This window comes from Pongo pygmaeus, chromosome 10 (genome assembly GCF_028885625.2).
Source record: "Pongo pygmaeus isolate AG05252 chromosome 10, NHGRI_mPonPyg2-v2.0_pri, whole genome shotgun sequence".
Lineage (NCBI taxonomy): Eukaryota > Metazoa > Chordata > Mammalia > Primates > Hominidae > Pongo > Pongo pygmaeus.
This window is the reverse complement of record NC_072383.2, coordinates 22643516-22658025: the sequence shown is the minus strand read 5'-3', so window position 1 is coordinate 22658025 and position 14510 is coordinate 22643516.

Below are 14510 nucleotides of genomic sequence, written 5' to 3'. Positions count from 1 at the left end.
ACAAAGTCTTGCATCCTTAGAAGATAGATTTAATTAAACCTATTTTTAAATAGCCAATAAATTTTATTACCAGGGATCAGAGAAGAACAAACATAAAGGTGATAAGATTATTCTGAGATGAATATGGTTTGGGGTAAAAGCAACTTTCTAATAAATGTAGAAAACCCTAAGGTGTAGAAGGGTTGCATAATACAGAAATTTTTTCTCCTGAAAGAAAAAATAAACAATCAGAAGGTGACGAAAACTCACTTCCCAAGCTATGTGTTGTTTGTTCTATTGACATTGTATTTGGCTGTTCACATCTCAAAACACTGATGGTTGCTGGGCACACCCTTGTAGCAGTGAGAAACTCGATGGCCACCTGGAAATTGTGACTCTCACCTGACACTAGGCAGCTGGTGCTTTCAAGTCATGCTGAAAACTAATGGTCATTTCTAATCAGCTACGTAATTCTTAGAACAATGCCCAGGATATTTTTAACAGTGACAAAAATAACACATATAGATTAGCCAAGGGCTTTGCAAGGAGACATTGCCAGCTGCTTACTTAAAATTTAAAAATTTATTACACTTTGTTTCTATCCCTAATATTAGTATGTGGTGGGGATGGGAGAGAAGGTTGCTAGCACAGTGCTTGATGCAAGCAGACTTTTAATAAATTGTATATTAACAGAACATATTTTGATATTAAAAAGTCAATATTAAACCTAAGTATTATATTTAGGTAATATCCATATAGATATATAAGAAGACTTTTTTACTGTATGTTAATTTTGAGTATGTTGTAAGCTCAATAGTGTATTTATGGTTCCAAGATGGCCGAATAGGAACAGCTCCGGCCTGCAGCTCCCAGGGGGATCTACACAGAAGACGGGTGATTTCTGCATTTCCAACTGAGGTACCTGGTTCATCTCATTGGGACTGGTCAGACAGTGGGTGCGGCCCAAGAAGGACGAGCCAAAGCAGGGCGGGGTGTCACCTCACCCGGGAAGTGCAAGGGATCAGGGGATTTCCCTTCCCTAGCCTAGGTAAGCCATGATAGACTGTACCAGGAAAATTGGGACACTGCCACTTAAACACTGTGCTTTTCCAATGGTCTTAGCAAACGGCACACCAGGAGATTATATCCCACACCTGGCTCAGTGGGTCCCATGCTCACAAAGCCTTGCTCACTGCTAGTCCAAGATCCAACGGTGAGGCAGCAAGCCTCCTGGGGGAGGGTAATCTGCCATTGCTGAGGCTTGGGTAGGTAAACAAAGCAGCCAGGAAGGTCAAACTGGGTGGACCCCACTGCAGCTCAAGGAGGCTTGCCTGCCTCTGTAGATTCCATCACTGGGGTCAGGGCATAGCTGAACAAAAGGCAGCAGAAACTTCTGCAGACTTAAACATCCCTGTCTGACAGCTCTGAAGAGAGCAGTGGTTCTCCCAGTATGGTGTTTGAGCTCTGAAAACGGACAGACTGCCTCCTCAAGTGAATCCCTGACCCCTGTGTAGCATAACTGGGAGACATCTCCCAGTAGGGGCCAATTGACACCTCATACAGCTGGGTGCCCCTCTGAGATGAAGTTTTCAGAGGCAGGATCTGTCAGTAATATTTGCTATTCTGCAGTATTTGCTGTTCTACAGCCTCCCCTGGTGATACCCAGGCAAACAGGGTCTGGAGTGCACCTCCAGTAAACTCCAACAGACCTGCAACTGAGGGACCTGACTGTTACAAGGAAAACTAACAAACAGAAAGGAATAGCATCAACAAAAAGGACATCCACACCAAAACCCCATCTGTAGGTCACCATCCTCAAAGACCAAAGGTAGATAAAACCACAAAGATGGGGAGAAACCAGAGCAGAAAAGCTGAAAATTCTAAAAACCAGAGTGCCCTTTCTCCTCCAAAGGCTCACAGCTCCTCACCAGCAAAGGAACAAAGCTGGACGGAGAATGACATTGACAAGTTGACAGAAGTAGACTTCAGAAAGTCGGTAATAACAAACTTCTCTGAGCTAAAGGAGGATGTTTGAACCCATCACAAGGAAGTTAAAAACCTTGAAAAAAGATTAGACGAATGGCTAACTAGAATAAACAGTGTAGAGAAGCCCTTAAATGACTTGATGGAGCTGAAAACCATGGCAAGAGAACTACGTGACGCATGCACAAGCTTCGATAACAGATTCGATCAAGTGGAAGAAAGGTTATCAGTGACTGAAGATCAAATTAATGAAGTGAGAAGAGAAGTTTAGAGAAAAAAGAGTAAAAAGAAACAAACAAAGCCTCCAAGAAATATGGGACTATGTGAAAAGACCAAATCTATGTTTGACTGGTGTACCTGAAAGTGACGGGGAGAGTGGAACCAAGCTGGAAAACACTCTTCAGGATATTATCAAGGAGAACTTCCCAACCTAGCAAGGCAGGCCAACATTCAAATTCAGGAAATGCAGAAAGCACCTCAAAGATACTCCTCAAGAGGAGCAACCGCAAGACACATAATTATCAGATTCACCAAAGTTGAAATGAAGGAAAAAACATTAAGGGCAGCCAGAGAGAAAGGTCAGGTTACCCACAAAGGGAAGCCCATCAGACTAACAGCGGATCTCTTGGCAGAAACTCTACAAGCCAGAAGAGAGTGGGGGCCAATATTCAACATTCTTAAAGAAAAGAATTTTTAACCCAGAATTTCATATCCAGCCAAACTAAGAATCATAAATGAAGGAGAAATAAAATACTTTACAGACAAACAAATGCTGAGAGATTTTGTCACCACCAGGCCTGCCTTACAACAGCTCCTGAAGGAATCACTAAACACGGAAAGGAACAACCGACACCAGCCACTGCAAAAACATGCCAAATTGTAAAGACCATCAATGCTAGGAAGAAACTGCATCAACTAATGAGCAAAATAACCAGCTAACATCATAATTACAGGATCAAATTCACACATAACAATATTAACCTTAAATGTAAATGGGCTAAATGCCCCAATTAAAAGACACAGACTGGCAAATTGGATAAAGAGTCAAGACCCATCAGTGTGTGGTATTCAGGAGACCCATCTCACGTGCAGAGACACACATAGGCTCAAAATAAAGGGATAGAGGAAGATCTACCAAGCAAATGGAAAGCAAAAAAAAAGCAGGGGTTGCAATCCTAGTCTCTGATAAAACAAACTTTAAACCAATAAAGATCAAAAGAGACAAACAAGGCGATTACATAATGGTAAAGGGATCAATTCAACAAGAAGAGCTAACTATCCTAAATATGTATGCACCCAATACAGGAGCATCCAGATTCGTAAAGCAAGTCCTTAGAGACCTACAAAGAGACTTAGATTCCCACACAATAATAATGGGAGACTTTAACATCCCACTGTCAATATTAGACAGATCAAAGAGACAGAAGGTTAACAAAGATATCCAGGACTTGAACTCAGCTCTGCATCAAGCAGACCTAATAGACATCTACAGAGCTCTCCACCACAAATCAACAGAATATACATCCTTCTCAGCACCACACCACACTTATTCCAAAATTGACCACATAGTTGGAAGTAAAGCACTCCTCAGCAAATGTAAAAGAACAGAAATCACAACAAACTGTCTCTCAGACCACAGTGCAATCAAATTAGAACTCAGGATTAAGAAACTCACTCAAAACCGCACAACTACATGGAAACTGAATAACCTGCTCCTGAATGACTACTGGGTAAATAAGGAAATGAAGGCAGAAATAAAGATGTTCTTTGAAACCAACGAGAACAAAGACACAACATACCAGAATCTCTGGGACACATTTAAAGCAGTGTGTAGAGGGAAATTTATAGCACTAAATGCCCACAAGAGAAAGCAGGAAAGATCTAAAATTGACACCCTAACATCACAATTGAAAGAACTAGAGAAGCAAGACCAAACACATTCAAAAGCTAGCAGAAGGCAAGAAATAACTAAGATCAGAGCAGAACTGAAGGATATAGAGACATAAAAACCCTTGAAAAAATCAATGAATCCAGGAGCTGGTTTTTTGAAAAAATGAACAAAATTGATAGACCGCTAGCAAGACTAATAAAGAAGAAAAGAACGAAGACTCAAATAGACGCAGTAAAAAATGATACAGGGGATATCACCACCGATCCCACAGAAATACAAACTACCATCAGAGAATACTATAAACACCTCTATGCATATAAACTCGAAAATCTAGAAGACATGGATAAATTCCTGGACACATACACCCTCCCAAGACTAAACCAGGAAGAAGTTGAATTGCTGAATAGACCAATAACAGGCTCTGAAATTGAGGCAATAATTAACAGCCTACCAACCAAAAAAAGTCCAGGACCAGATGGATTCACAGACGAATTCTGCCAGAGGTACAAAGAGGAGCTGGTACCATTCCTTCTGAAACTATTCCAATCAATAGAAAAAGAGGGCATCCTCTCTAATTCATTTTATGAGGCCAGCATCATCCTGATACCAAAGCCTGGCAGCGACACAACAACAACAACAAAAAAAAAGTGACAGAATTTTAGACCAATATCCCTGATGAACATCGATGTGAAAATCCTCAATAAAATACTGGCAAACCAAATCCAGCAGCACATCAAAAAAGCTTATCCATCAAGATCAAGTTGGCTTCATCCCTGGGATGCAAGACTAGTTCAACATACACAAATCAATAAACGTAATGCATCACATAAACAGAACCAAAGACAAAAACCACATGATTATCTGAATAGATGCAGAAAAGGCCTTCACCAAAATTCAACAGCCCTTCATACTAAAAACTCAATAAACCAGGTAGTGACAGAACGTATCTCAAAATAATAAGGGCTATTTGTGACAAACCCACAGCCAGGATCATACTTAATGGGCAAAAACTGGAAGCATTCCTTTGAAAACTGGCACAAGACAGGGATGCCCTCTCTCACCACTATTCAACATAGTGTTGGAAGTTCTGGCCAGGGCAATCAGGGAAGAGAAAGAAATAAAGTGTATTCAATCAGGAAAAGAGGAAGTCAAATTGTCCCTGTTTGCAGATGACAGGATTGTATATTTAGAAAACTCCATTGTCTCAGCCCCAAATCTCCTTAAGCTGATAAGCAACTTCAGCAAAGTCTCAGGATACAAAATCAATGTACAAAAATCACAAGCATTCTTATACACCAATAACAGACAAACAGAGAGCCAAATCATGAGTGAACTCCCATTTACAATTGCTGCAAAGAGAATAAAATACCTAGGAATCCAACTTACAAGGATGTGAAGGACCTCTTCAAAGAGAACTACAAACCACTGCTCAATGAAATAAAAGAGGACACAAACAATAGAAGAATATTCCTTGCTCTTGGATAGGAAGAATCAATATTGTAAAAATGGCCATACTGCCCAAGGTAATTTATAGATTCACTGCCATTCCCATCAAGCTACCAATGATTTTCTTCACAGAATTGGAAAAAACTACTTTAAAGTTCATATGGAACCAAAAAAGGGCCTGCATTGCCAAGACAATCCTAAGCAAAAAGAACAAAGCTGGAGGCATCACGCTACCTGACTTCAAACTATACTGCAAGTCTACAGTAACCAAACAGCATGGCACTGGTACCAGAACAGAGATATAGACCAATGGAACCAAACAGAGGCCTCAGAAATAACACCACGCATCTACAACCATCTGATCTTTGACAAACCTGACAAAAACAAGAAACGGGGAAAGGATTCCCTATTTAATAAATGGTGCTGGGAAAACTGGCTAGCCATATGCAGAAAGCTGAAATGGGATCCCTTCCTTACATCTTAGACAAAAATTAATTCAAGATGGATTAAGGACTTAAGTGTTATACCTAAAACCATAAAAACCCCAGAAGAAAACCTAGGCAATACCATTCAGGACATAGGCATGGGCAAGGACTTCATGACTAAAACACCAAAAGCAATGGCAACAAAAGCCAAAATTGACAAATGGGATCTAATTAAACTAAAGAACTTCTGCACAGCAAAAGAAACTACCATAAGAGTGAACAGGCAACCTACAGAATGGGAGAAAATCTGTGCAATCTACCCGTCTGACAAAGGGCTAATATCCAGAATCTACAAAGAACTTAAACAAATTTACAAACAAACAAACAAACAAACAAAAACAAAAAAAAACAACTCCATCAAAAGTGGGCAAAGGATATGAACAGACACTTCTCAAAAGAAGACAATTATGAAGCCAACAGACGCATGAAAAAATGATCATCATCACTGGTCATCAGAGAAATGCAAAACCACAATGAGATACCATCTCACACCAGTTAGAATGGCAATCATTAAAAAGTCAGGAAACAACAGGTGCTGGAGAGGATGTGGAGAAATAGGAACACTCTTACACTGTTGTTGGGAGTGTAAACTAGTTCAACCATTGTGGAAGACAGTGTGGCAATTCCTCAAGGATCTAGAACTAGAAATACCATTTGACCCAGCGATCCCTTTACTGGGTATACACCCAAAGGATTATAAATCATGCTACTATAAAGACACATGCATATGTATGTTTATTGCGGCACTGCTCACAATAGCAAAGACTTGGAACTAACCCAAATGTCCATTAGTGATAGGCTGGATTAAGAAAATGTGGCACATATACATCATGGAATACTCTGCAGCCATAAAAAAGGATGAGTTCATGTCCTTTGTAGTGACATGGGTAAGCTGGAAACCATCATTCTGAGCAAAATATTGCAAGGACAGAAAACCAAACACCACATATTCTCACTTATAGGTGGGAATTGAACAATGACAACACTTGGACACAGGGTGGGGAACATCACACACTGGGGCCTGTCATGGGGTTGAGGGATGGGGGAGGGATAGCATTAGGAGAAATACCTAATGTAAATGATGAGTTAACGGGTGCAGCAAACCAACATGGCACATGTATACATATGTAACAAACCTGCACATTGTGCACATGTACCCTAGAACCCAAAGTATAATTTAAAAAATAGTGTATTTATATATCACCTTAAAATTAAATGGCTTTTAGGCCAGGCGTGGTGCATACACCTGTAATCCCAGCACTTTGGGAGGCCAAGGCAGGTGAATTGCTTGAGCTCAGGAGTTCAAGACCATCCTCGGCAACATGGTGAAACCCTGTCTCTACAAAAAATACAAAAATTAGCTAGGCATGGTGGCACGTGCCTGTATTCCCAGCTACCTGGGAGGGGGAGGCGGGAGAATCACTTCAGTCTGGGAGGTCAAGGCTGCAGTTGAACCACTGCACTCAAGCCTGGGCAACAGAACAAGACCCTGTCTCAAAAAATAAATTAAATTAAAAGACTTTTAAACACTTTCCTCAGGTGCCTCAAACTGAGTAATGAATAGTAAGGTCATCTGAATTTTAGTAATAAAAATGCATTTGGACACCCAAAATTCTGTTTAAAAAAGCAGTATCTACTAAGCAGATAAAAGCAGCATCTACTAAGAAACTGATTTTATTGGTGAACATTGAGAATGGAATAAAATAAATAATATCTTCTTTCATGTGGACTGATAGAAAATTAGGAGCAAATTTTGAGGCTGATTTTTAAGGAATTTTAGCTAAATTCATATTCAGCTTCAACCTCATCCTTGGTTAAGTTTTATCCCTGTTCTTGTTATTCTTTTTTTTTATTACCTTACTTCAGAATTGTGCTATCATCTCACTAACCTGTGGATAGCTGTAAATAGTTTCAAATAATGTCTAAAAAAGGTGGACTCTAAGTAAATAAAACTACACAAAAGCGGCAGCAAGCAAAACCTGCAGACTTTTATTGAGTATTGATGGCCAAAGAGTGTGCTAGGACCTGGACCTCAAAGATGAAAACAACATAATTCCACTTTAATCAGGCTGTGTAGAGAGGAGAAACAGATGCAAACACAGAAAATTATTATGAAATGAAGTATGACAAATGTAGTCATAAATATACATAGGGCATAAAAGGAGAACTAAGGAGAAATATCTAACATGACCTAGGAGGGTGGCAGCTTAAGAATCCTTGGCATGATGACACCTGATTGAGTCACAGAGGATGAGAGAGGAGTTGCCCAAGTACAGAATAAGCAATAGACTATTCCTGGAAGAAGGGACAATATCAGCACTGGAAGAGAAGCAAATCACAGCATGGTGTGGGGGCTGTGATGCCACTGGAGCATAACATTTTTGGTTCTGAGGGTTAGATGATAAGGCTGGGTCAGGTGGCAAGGACCTACTTCCACAGAGTCTATTTCAGAGGCAAAGTTGTGGTGCTGCAACAAAAGTTGTTTTGGCACCTCAAAAGCCGCAGTGAATGCTAACAATATTAGACTGCTTGAAAATCATGATTTTTCGGAATTATTAAATTTCTGAAAAATGGTAGACCTAGTAAACTCTTTTTTTTTTTTTTTTTTGAGACGGAGTCTCACTCTGTCATCCAGGCTGGAGTGCAGTGGCGCGATCTTGGCTCACTGCAAGCTCCGCCTCCCTGGTTCACGCCATTCTCCGGCCTCAGCCTCCCGAGTAGCTGGGACTACAGGCGCCCGCCACCACGCGTGGCTAATTTTTTGTATTTTTAGTAGAGACTGGATTTCACCGTGTCAGCCAGGATGTTCTCTATCTCCTGACCTCGTGATCCGCCCGCCTCCCAAAGTGCTGGGATTACAGGCGTGAGCCACCGCACCCGGCCTAGACCTAATAAACTCTTAAACAAGACACATTAATTGACAAATAGATTTCATTATAAAACTTAATCTTGTCTCTCCTCTTCCTCAATTCCTTAACTTGAAAATTAACTGCTAATGATACTGTTACATATGGAGATGCTTGACTCAAGATAGAAATGCATCAGCTCCAGAAGAAAGGGATTTCTCTTGGAAGGAAGAGATTGTCCTGACAAAATGTTTTCAACCCTCTTACATGCTAGGGGGTGGATGCGAAGCACTGAATGTGTCTCTGCATTGTCCTTTTCCTTCTTCTCTTTTCCCTCCATAATTCTTTCCAAATATTCTCTCTTTTCTCTTATAAGAAAACTCCATTATTTTTTAAACTGTGACATTTCAACATTTTACTCATGCTTAATGATTTAAATTTGCCTGATACTGCTTTTAAGTATGTAAGTATGGAGAATTCTGCCTATACTTCCAGAAACAGATTTTTTTCATTCATGAATCTAGTAATTAATTTTGATTGAGTGTTGGGACATGTGATAGGTGTCAGTTAAAGAGTGGAAGGCAAGGAGACGTGAAGAGCAGTGGGGAAAAAGACACTCGTGAAATTATCACACAGCTAGGTATATATGATTACAAACTGTGTTAAGTTTATGAGGGAAAAATGCGGGGTGCTAACAAGAACCTTTAATAGATGAACTTGCCCTATTTTGGGGAATCATGGAAGGCTTCCCATTGGCAGCATTACGTTTGATCTGAAGGTGAAAAAGTGGAGCAGCTTTCAAAGCAGAATGCACAGCATGTGCAAAGGCTCTGTGGTGGAAAGGTCTATGGTCTAATCAAGAAACTGAAAGAAAGACAGTGTGGTTGGGGCTCAGAGGAGAAAAAAGGAGAGTGAAGAAGAAGCTGCAGACTTAAACAGGTACTGTATTCTGCAATATCTTGTAAGCCAGGTAAAAAGGCCTTAATCCTTAGCCTAAGAAAATTTGGAGGCAATTGGGTATTCCGAGTTTGAGTATGACTTGATCAGATTTGCATTTTTCAAAAAGCACTTTATTTGTCAAGTGGCAAGAGCGGATCCATGGAAACCATTACCCAGCTCAGGCAAGAGGTGATTGTAATTTAGATTAGGGTGGTGGTGGCAGAGAAGTAGAGAAACAGGAAAATTCTAGAGATATTTATGGAGCTAAATTAATAAGACCTAAGTGTAAACATTGTGGTTAGGCCACAGTAGTTAGGAGTGCAGCTTCTAGAGTCAGACCCTCTGGTATAAGTCATGGCCCTGACCCTTAGCTGAGTGACTTTGAACCCGTCCATTAACCTTAGCCTTGGTTTTATCACCTGTAAAATGGACATAATAGTGGTACTTTCCTCCCAGGATTGTTGTGAGGACTAAATACTTAATAGACTTACAGCACCTGGTACATTTCCTGGCACACGTGAGTGCTCTAGAAATGTTGGATGCTATTAGATTGGAATATGAAGAGTGTAGATGGAGAAGAAGGAGGAGTCAAGGAGGACTGTCAGGAATTATATCCATTGTACTCAAACATGGCTGAAATCCATTTAAAATTATTCATTTAAGGACAAGAAATTATTACACTCTAAACTAGTAACAATCTGCAGGAAGAGATTATGTTCTTGCCCAACGGGAAAATCTTTTTTTCAGGTCAGATCTGAATGAGTAAATTACTCTCCCTTCAAAAAGTAATTAAAAACAAAAGAATGGGCTGGGCATGGTGGCTCACGTCTGTAATCCCAGCATTTTGGGAGGTCAAGGCAGGAAGATCACCTGAGGTGAGGAGTTCGAGACCAGCCTGACCAACATGGTGAAACCCTGTCTCTACTAAAAACACAAAATTAGCTGAGCATGGTGGTGCACGTCTGTAGTCCCAGCTACTCCGGAGGCTGAGGCAGAAGAATCGCTTGAAACCAGGAGGCGGAGGTTGCAGTGAGCCAAGACCGTGCCACCCACAGCAGGCCAGCCCGGGCAACAAGAGCCAAACTCTGTCTGAAAACAAACAAACAAACAAACAAAGCCAACCCCAATCCTGTCAAGGACTGCTGAGCACCAAATAGCAGCCTGGATACCACAGAGCACATACATTAAAGTGAGATTAGAAACTGTTTCTTGGACGATAAGGAACGAGCAACAACCCCTTTAGGAAGTTACTGAGACACACTCATCCATTCTTTCACCATGTATTTGTGGAGTGCCTGTAATTTGTCAGGCAATTCGTTAGGTGCAGGAATATCAAGTGATCAAGACACATACAGTTTCTCTCTGCCTAAGGATTCATGTAGGAGATTGATGTAAAAAAGGAAGACAGAAAAGAAGAAAGAAAGAGAGAGAGAGAACGAAAGAAAGAGAGAAAGAAAGAGAGAGAGAAAGAGAGAAAGGCAGAAAGGGAGGAAGGAAGGAAGGAAGAGAGGGAGGGAGGGAAGGAAGGAAGGAAGAAGCCAAGAAATTTTTGAAAATTAAACTCTACATCTGAGGTTAGCAAATAGAAAAAATGAATACAATTGAAAAAGTAAAAATAGGAGAAAAATAAGAAAAATTACTAAACATGACAGCAGTTGTTTTAGAGGTCAATAGCACACATTATACTAAAATATTAATACTAAAAACAGTCTCATTAAAGCCAGGAAATTTTTATGAGTGCTTATCATTATTATTTGGCAATGTTTGGTATATTCTAGTTATTGCAATCAAACAAAAATGAAACATGTTATAAACATTGAGAAAGAATTACTACTTTTAGATGATTGCCTACCTAAAAAAAAATCTGGCTGGGCGCAGTGGCTCATGCCTGTAATCCCAGCACTTTGGGAGGCCAAGGTGGGTGGATCAGGAGGTCAGGACTTCAAGACCAGCCTGGCCAAGATGGTGAAACCCTGTCTCTACTAAAAATACAAAAATTAGCTGGGCACAGTGGCAGGCGCCTGTAATCCCTGTTACTAGAGAGACCTAGGTAGGAGAATCGCTTGAACCCGGGGGACAGAGGTTGCAATGAGCCAAGATCATGCCACTGCACTCCAGCCTGGGTGACAGAGTGAGACTCCATCTCAAAAAAAAAAAAAAAAAAAATCCAGGAAACATTATTAAAAATCTATCAGTGCTAACAAGACAATACAATAAGATGGCAGATACAAGATAACCATGTAAATATAAACAACTTTCCTTTTACAAAGAGAAATTAAAAATTGAAACATAAAAATCTCATTTCGGGTCTGGGGTGGTGACTCACACCTGTTACCCCAGCACTTTGGAAGGCTGAGGCAAGAGGATCACGAGGCTAGGAGTTCCAAACAGCCTGGGCAGCATAGTGAGACCCTATCTCCATCAGAAAACAAAAACAAAAACAAATTAGCTGGGCATGATGTTGTGAGCCTGTAGTCCTAGCTACTCAGACAGAGGCTGAGGCTGATGTATTGCTTGAGCCCAGGAGTTCAAGGCTGTAGTAAATTATGAATGTGCCACTGCACTCCAGCCTGGGCAACAGAGCAAGACCCTGTTTCTTGAAAGAAAAAAATCTCATTTCACATATTACACTAATGAAAAAAGCTCTAAAATATCTATGAACAAATTAAATAATAAAAGTGAAATCTTATATGAAGAAAATAATAAAAATTAACTAAGGCAATAATAAATAGATATTTCATATTCCTGGGTGGGAGGACAATGTCATAAAGATATCCATTCTTCCCAGTATAAAATTACTTGAATTGCCAAGCAGAATTGATGTTTTGGGTTTTTCTTTGGGTAGGGTGGAAGGGGGGGTGGTGGTTGTTTTGGTGGTGTTGGACTTATCCAAGAGTGATGAAATTAGATGAGATGTTTTAAGTACAATAGAAATATTGTCATAGTTTCCTATGAAATGATTACATTGGCTGCCATGTGGGAAATGACTGTGTGTGTTTGTGGCAGAGAGAGCTAAGAAAAAGGGGGAAGTCTAGTTAGAAGGAGTCAGAAGGCTAAGGCTGCCTTATAAATAAGGTTACAGATGATAGGTTATAGATAAAGGTGGCTGGATCACAGTGGCAGAACAGGTAGTGGGGGAAAATGCACTCCTTTGAGATATATTTAAGAGAAAATCAGTACAACTCAGAGCATAAACTGTGAACATTTCCAGATGCAGAATGAAAAAATTGGAAGTACTAATAAAGGTCTCTGACACAAAAATAACAGTTCCCAGGATGGTGTGGCATGAGACAGACAGATTGCCAGGAAACATTAGGAAAAGCATCAATAAAATCTGGGCAACTCCAAAAAGCGAAAGGTTCAGAAATGGTGTGAAGAAAGATCTTCTCTCAGTTGCTTCTAAGTCAGAGCTTTTGGCAATTCCTTGCAAGGAAGAAACTAGGAATGAATAATGGAACTATCATTTGTGTTTTGCTGCATAGATTATGCCTAAGTTAACTATTTAAAACTTGTTCATGTTATTCAATGGGAATTCAGTCTTACGTAACTAATCCTGTAGTCTTCATAAAATTCTGAATTAGCAAAATTCTCCCAAGATTATTATGCATTAAATATGCTAACTGGGTGAAAGTCTTCTGAATTACACTCAAGCTTCTGCAGTCTGGATTTTCACCAATAAACTGGGTGAGCAGTATTCCTCATAGAATTTTGTTTTAATGAGTCCAATTTCTGTCTGCTACATTGACTCTAGAGAATGAATTAATTGCACCAGAAGATGATCAGTTTCCGGTCAGATATAAGGAGGCCAATTTTCCATGAGGATGTTTTTCAAAAATATCATTTGGTAAATAATTGCCATCATAAGAAGCGTAAAATTCTAGCCATTACAATCTTCTGAAGCCCTAAGAAAAAAAATCCAAAGAGAATGAAACAGATGTCCAGAACAGATAACAACTTCCTCTTCCTGGTATTTTACAAACTGCACTACTCTTCCCCAAAGGAGACAAAAATATTTATTTTAAATGTGCACTTTGATTGAGGTGATCTCTAATATTTTACACAATCAATATAAAATTCCTAATTTCATACTTATGTTCTAGCACCTCCCCAAAGCACCTGTGGTGTAATGAACTGTGGCAGGTATTGAACTAGTAGTTCGTAAAAACTTAAAAAGCCATTCTTCATCATTTGTAGAATTCACTCAGTTTCAAATGCGTAGACTTTTTTCTCTTATAAAAGTATTTGGATATTTTAAAACTCATAATTAAGATTTATATGGTTGAAGACAAAATAAACCTTAAAGACTTTCGAGGTCTTTCCCTATTTTTCCACAAGTAATATTGTGAAAACTATATGTCCTATTTCTCAACAATGCCTAATTTTAACCAGTAGCAAAGTTGATGCAATAAATGCTTTCAGAACAAACAGTATTTTTGACTTCAATCCAGAAGTTAATTTGTCCTAGGACTTAAAGACTCATAAAATCAGTTTTTAATGACATATCTACTGTCTACATGTATTTGCCAATCTTTCCCCGAAGATGAGAACTGCTAGGCTAATTGCCAAATAGATAATACTAATATATTGCTCATACTTTTAACTCTTCCTTGCTTGTTTTGGAAGAGATTGCATGCTTTACATCTGGAGTGTTGATTACCCGAGTGGTATCTGCTTGTACTGCAGCTCAATCATTTTTGACTGGGTCAAGCCTCAGGAATAACCTTCCCTTTACTTATCAATTACTTTTTAGCTAATTACGATGTTATAAAATATATTTTCAGGAAGAAATCCTTTTTTATAAATCATGAGGTTTTAGGGGAAAGCAACGTAAGTTCACAAATCAATTCTGCTCACATTGCGTTGGTGAAAATTAGTTGCATGCCGACACCTGATCTCCAGAAATCTGTGGTATTTTTGTTCTCCAGCCAGGTGACCATGTTT